We start from the raw sequence: 6,686 nt of genomic DNA on the forward strand, positions 1-6,686 counted from the left end.
ACGAGGCCATCCACCGCTTTCCACTCCGGTGCGTATCGATGGCTCGGGGATGTTGGGCCCAGGATTGAGTTGCACATCCCCGGAGAGCAGGAGGGTAGTGAACAGGTAGTTTAACAGTTTCCGATAAATGTTGGACTTGTGTTTGTTACGCCTAAGCGGTTCAGTGGAATAGGGAGCGAGATAGACTTGGCCATTATTCAGAACATTATGGTACGCTGTGTACTGTCCTCTCCCGTGGAACGGTGAACCAATGTGTTTGGTGTTGATATTCTCCGGCAGTAGATTTGCGTCATGCCAGCAAGGACGCACTGAGATTATCAGTAGAGCAGCTACATAACTGACAATCATGGCAGAGTACTGGAGATAAAACACATAATTGCGCTTTAACTCTTTGCATGAGTTACTTAGCTGGGGTCGGCGTACACCTGATGGTTTAGATAAAATTACAGCATTCGAATGAGAAGCGGCACCTGCCGCACCACCCTGTCTTCCGTCCGCCATCTTTAATGATGCCTCATTAGAAATATTTGTTCCAGAGGATGCCGAGGAAGAATTTGAGCAAAACAATTTCCTGTTAAAGGTGACAGGCACTTGTCAAGTTAGTGCTGAAATCACTAAAAGCATTCAAAACAACATATGAATATTTAAAAGCATCACAACACAACAAACTGTTAAAAGAAATTTGGAGGACAAAAGGGGGAGGAGAAAGGTTGAATCAAGTCACTTCAGTCACTCGTTCATTGTCAAATGAGCCAGAGTATCATACTCTATTTGCCTAGTTAAATCCACTGGCTATATCCATGGCACCCAGAACCAAATCAGCTACTCAATGTTAAGGCTGTCACAAGATAATATTTTTTTTCCCTGGGATTTCCAATTGGTAGATATAGTCTTGTCTCATCGCTGCAACTCCCGTACAGACTCAGGAGAGATCCGAAACACAACCCCGCCAAGCCACGCTGCTTCTTGACACACTGCTCGCTTAACCTGGAAGCCAGCTGCACCAATGTGTCATAGAAAACCCCGTTCACCTGGCGACCGTGTCAGCGTGCATGCGCCTGGCCCGCCATAGGAGTCGCTAGAGCGGGATGGGACAAGGATGTCCCGTCCGGTGTGGTGGTTAATTTCTGTGTTACCAAATGAGGAGAGAGACAAACTTCACACACCAGTCAGAGTTAAACTTAAACTACATCTTTAATAATAAGTGCTTTGCAATGGCAATGACTTTCAATGATGCGCCATTTCTAATGAACCACTGAAAGTGACAACACAAAAGTACAAGGATCATTAATAGCCAAGATACACCCCTCTCAACCTACATGACGAACAACAGATACATAGAATGGTCACAAGGTTAAGATTTGTATGAAAGGTATCTATAACACATAGCAGACAGCAACTGCTATGTCAACTGCTATGTCAACAGTTTTCATTGTATAGACCAGTGTCTGATCCTCCTACTCCAAACTGGAACCGTCTCAACCTGGTACGGTATAGCACAAAAACATTACCTCATGTTATCTGGAATGCTCTTTAGGTTTTATCACCCAAAGACATCGTAAATCTCCTCTGTCAGTGTTATCTCATAGAGGCCCTCCTCAGTAAAACACACACACAATAGTTAACAGAATACTATATTCTGTCGAGTAAAACAACCATTATAATACAATACAAGTATTATAACATAATCTTGCAATTTCCACGACACCGGACAAACCCTCCCCTAACCCAAACGCGCATGGGCCGCCTCATGTGTCTCCCGGTCACGGCTGGCTGCAACACAGCCTGGGATCGAACCAGGATCTGTAATGACACAGCGAGTGCCACTTGGGTGGCCCTAGACTTATTTTCCATAACAGTTTGCATTCAAGATCTCTTTTCTCAATCATAAAATCCTAATATCATCTTGTTACTTATACATATTTATAAAATATTTTCTAAAACAGACAAACACCTTGAGGACCCTTCTGCATCTTTTCAGTGGCTATGTGGCTCCCAACAGTGTTGGCAGTGTTTCTGGGTAAGAATTGTATTCCCTTTTCCCCAACATCTTTATACTAAAAACAGCCCATCAATACAGTGCCTTGCGAAAGTATTCGGCCCCCTTGAACTTTGCGACCTTTTGCCACATTTCAGGCTTCAAACATAAAGATATAAAACTGTATTTTTTTGTGAAGAATCAACAACAAGTGGGACACAATCATGAAGTGGAACAACATTTATTGGATAATTCAAACTTTTTTAACAAATCAAAAACTGAAAAATTGGGCGTGCAAAATTATTCAGCCCCCTTAAGTTAATACTTTGTAGCGCCACCTTTTGCTGCGATTACAGCTGTAAGTCGCTTGGGGTATGTCTCTATCAGTTTTGCACATCGAGAGACTGCATTTTTTTCCCATTCCTCCTTGCAAAACAGCTCGAGCTCAGTGAGGTTGGATGGAGAGCATTTGTGAACAACAGTTTTCAGTTCTTTCCACATTCTCGATTGGATTCAGGTCTGGACTTTGACTTTGCCATTCTGACACCTGGATATGTTTATTTTTGAACCATTCCATTGTAGATTTTGCTTTATGTTTTGGATCATTGTCTTGTTGGAAGACAAATCTCCGTCCCAGTCTCAGGTCTTTTGCAGACTCCATCAGGTTTTCTTCCAGAATGGTCCTGTATTTGGCTCCATCCATCTTCCCATCAATTTTAACCATCTTCCCTGTCCCTGCTGATGAAAAGCACGCCCAAACCATGATGCTGCCACCAGCATGTTTGACAGTGGGGATGGTGTGTTCAGCTGTGTTGCTTTTACGCCAAACATAATGTTTTGCGTTGTTGCCAAAAATTTCAATTTTGGTTTCATCTGACCAGAGCACCTTCTTCCACATGTTTGGTGTGTCTCCCAGGTGGCTTGTGGCAAACTTTAAACAACACTTTTATGGATATCTTTAAGAAATGTCTTTCTTCTTGCCACTCTTCCATAAAGGCCAGATTTGTGCAATATACGACTGATTGTTGTCCTATGGACAGAGTCTCCCACCTCAGATGTAGATCTCTGCAGTTCATCCAGAGTGATCATGGGCCTCTTGGCTGCATCTCTGATCAGTCTTCTCCTTGTATGAGCTGAAAGTTTAGAGTGACGGCCAGGTCTTGGTAGATTTGCAGTGGTCTGATACTCCTTCCATTTCAATATTATCGCTTGCACAGTGCTCCTTGGGATGTTTAAAGCTTGGGAAATATTTTTGTATCCAAATCCGGCTTTAAACTTCTTCACAACAGTATCTCGGACCTGCCTGGTGTGTTCCTTGTTCTTCATGATGCTCTCTGCGCTTTTAACGGACCTCTGAGACTATCACAGTGCAGGTGCATTTATACGGAGACTTGATTACACACAGGTGGATTGTATTTATCATCATTAGTCATTTAGGTCAACATTGGATCATTCAGAGATCCTCACTGAACTTCTGGAGAGAGTTTGCTGCACTGAAAGTAAAGGGGCTGAATAATTTTGCACGCCCAATTTTTAAGTTTTTGATTTGTTAAAAAAGTTTGAAATATCCAATAAATGTTGTTCCACTTCATGATTGTGTCCCACTTGTTGTTGATTCTTCACAAAAAAATACAGTTTTATATCTTTATGTTTGAAGCCTGAAATGTGGCAAAAGGTCGCAAAGTTCAAGGGGGCCGAATACTTTCGCAAGGCACTGTAGTTACCTTTTTTGCTCTACTGTGACACATGTTCATGTTTTTCGATCTCACTATCCATGTACAAGTTATACATGTGTAACAGACACAACATACACATTATGTTTTGTGATCATTCTTTTTACAGGATGAGAATGTTTAGACTGTGTTCTTTGCCCAGGTGCAGCCCCTGACCTCTTCTTCAGTCAGCAGTCCTTGGATGAGTCCTTCAGTGACACAAGAGCATTTGAAATATGTGAGTGTACATGCTTATATGCTGTATAACACTTATCCTTCATGGTTAAGTGTAAATCAATCTAAAATTGTAATATTTGGCATGGACAAGAACATTTCTGTCACTTTTGTGGTAGTTTTTCTTTTTAATAATTGACTTAATCTAATCTAATCTAATCTAATCTAATCTAATATAATCTAATCTAATTGAAAACCACATTTGCCCCTATCCAACAGCTTACTGCTCACAGGGAATCAAGGTTGACAAAGACTTTAGTGGGAAAGACCTTCTGATGGTGTATGAACGGGATTGCCATTATTGCCAGCTTGCCTGCACTCAGAACCCTCAGTGTTCCTGCTTCAGCTACGTGGTTAAAGAGTATAATCTATTTGCGTGTTTGGGTTGCCTGTTTGGGTGGTGGTCGCACCACTTGTTTTGGTCAATAGTTGAAGGATGGGGCTAGAGAAATATCACTGCTCTCAAATGCAGAGCTATGGATTCAAGGACTGACAATGAATGAGATCAAAATTATGACCAGTATTTGTTTACAATGACATTGATTACATTTATTTTAATGTTAAACAGAAATGACATAGGAAGTACATCCGTATTGTCTTTTACTTTCAAAACAGATTCTACTGCTTTCAAAAGTATTCCTTTGGTCAACCAACTATGACAATCTCTCCAGGAGTCACATCTGGTTACACTAGGAAGGGCTGCAGTGAAGGTATGGAACAATATAACAAACTGTACACATATTACTTACAATTTTTAAACATGTTTTCAGTGTTCACAGTGTCAAGGAGTTGTAAATGAGCTCTAAATTGAGATGGAGTGATCTAGCTCAACAACATTGGTATGAAATTAGGTTTATTGAGCTTCAAATAACTTCAGTTCCCTTATAAATCCAAAGTAGTTTTATATTAACCATTGATCTTAGGTCGTGGGTGGATCCACCCAAAACGAAAGCCTTTTTACATAAAAAAAATAAATAAAATCATCCATAGAGGGGTCCTTTGGAGGAAGGATTGTTGAAATAAACAGTATTTGACATTTGTACCTTAAAGCATAATTGAGAAATATCTTACTGTAGTTTGAACATTTATGACATTTTGGCCTTACACTGACTTCCTTTAAGACTCCAAGTGGAATTATGTTTATTGACATTTTTTCAAATTAATATAAAATGAAAAGCTGTAATCTCTTGAGTCAATAAGTATTCAAACACTTTGTTATGGCAAGCCTAAATAAATTCAGGAGCAAAATGTCCTTAACAAGTCACATAATAAGTTACATGGACTCACTCTTTGTGCAATAATATTGTTTAACATGATCAAAGTCTGGAACTTTGATATGGACGTAGAGTATATTATGAGTTGCACCCCATTTTGCCCTCAGAACAGCCTCAATTCGTCGGGTACAATTTGTTGGGGAATCTACAAGGTGTCGAAAGCGTTCCACAGGGATGCTGGCCCATGTTAACTCCAATGCTTCCCGCAGTTGTGTCAGGTTGGCTGGATGTCCTTTGGGTGATAAACATAGTTGATACACATAGAAACTGCTGAGCTTGAAAAACCCAGCAACTTTGCTGTTCTTGACATACTCAAACAGGTGTGCCTGGCAACTACAACCATACCCTGTTCAAAGGCACTTCAATATTTTGTTTTGCCCATTCACCCTCTAAATGGCACACATAAACAATCCATGTTGCAATTGTCTCAAGGCTTTAACATCCTTCTTTGACTTGTCTCCTCTCCTTCATCTACACTGATTGAAGGGGATTATAGCTTTCACCTGAATTCACCTGGTCCTTCTATGTCATGGAAAGAGCATTTTTTGTACATTAAGATTATGCTCCCGAGTGGTGCAGCGGTCTAAGGTACTGCATCACAGTGCTAGAGGTGTCACTACAGACACCCTGGTTTGAATCTAGGCTGTATCAAGTGATTGGGAGTCCCATAGCGCGGCGCACAATTGAACCAACGTCGTCTGGCTTTGGCCGGTGTAGGCAGTCATTGTAAATCAAAATTTGTCCTGATTTGCCTAGTTAAATGAATAAAAAATAAATGGCAACAAATCCTTCCTCTAAAGGACCATTCTATGGATTATATTTAGTGATAATCCCCAAAAGTTCTGAACTTTTTTGGTTCAAGTTTGATTAGGAATCACTCCTGTGCTTTGTCTGTCCACACAGGCCCAGCAGTAGAGATACCAGTGTTTACTCTGGTTAGTGAGGGGAGGAGCATGGCCGAAGCCCAGCAGTTCTGCAGGAATTACTACGAGGAACTGGCCACCATCTTCAATGCTGAGGACCAGGTAGCAGCTCTGAGAGCAGTGTCAGCACAGAGTCTCACTGACGCTGTCTGGGTCCACTCCCAATACCATGCCTTTTGGCCCAAACTGAACTATTTGAATACACCAAATGCAAAGTGTGTTATTCATGGACAAAGTGCAAAAGTATGGGTTTTGAGAGATTGCACAAGTTCATGGCACTTTGTGTGCCAGAAAAGTAAGTTGATTTTGCATCCATTCTCTCCCTTGTCTGATATTTGTAAACTATTACTCCAAAGTAATGTAAACACTTTACTTGAAGGGGGTTATTAATTCAGAACACCTTGGTACAGTACAAAGTACATTTCAAATAATGTCACCTTTATGAGTTACAGTATCCTTTGACAACTGTCTATGTACATTTATTTAACATCAATGTCCATGTCTTTCAGGACATTTTTAGGACAATTGTGTCTTTTTTGTCCTTAGGCACACCCTCAAACATTTC

This window comes from Oncorhynchus mykiss, chromosome 15 (assembly GCF_057628025.1).
Source record: "Oncorhynchus mykiss isolate SJ-2025 chromosome 15, ASM5762802v1, whole genome shotgun sequence".
Taxonomy (NCBI): domain Eukaryota; kingdom Metazoa; phylum Chordata; class Actinopteri; order Salmoniformes; family Salmonidae; genus Oncorhynchus; species Oncorhynchus mykiss.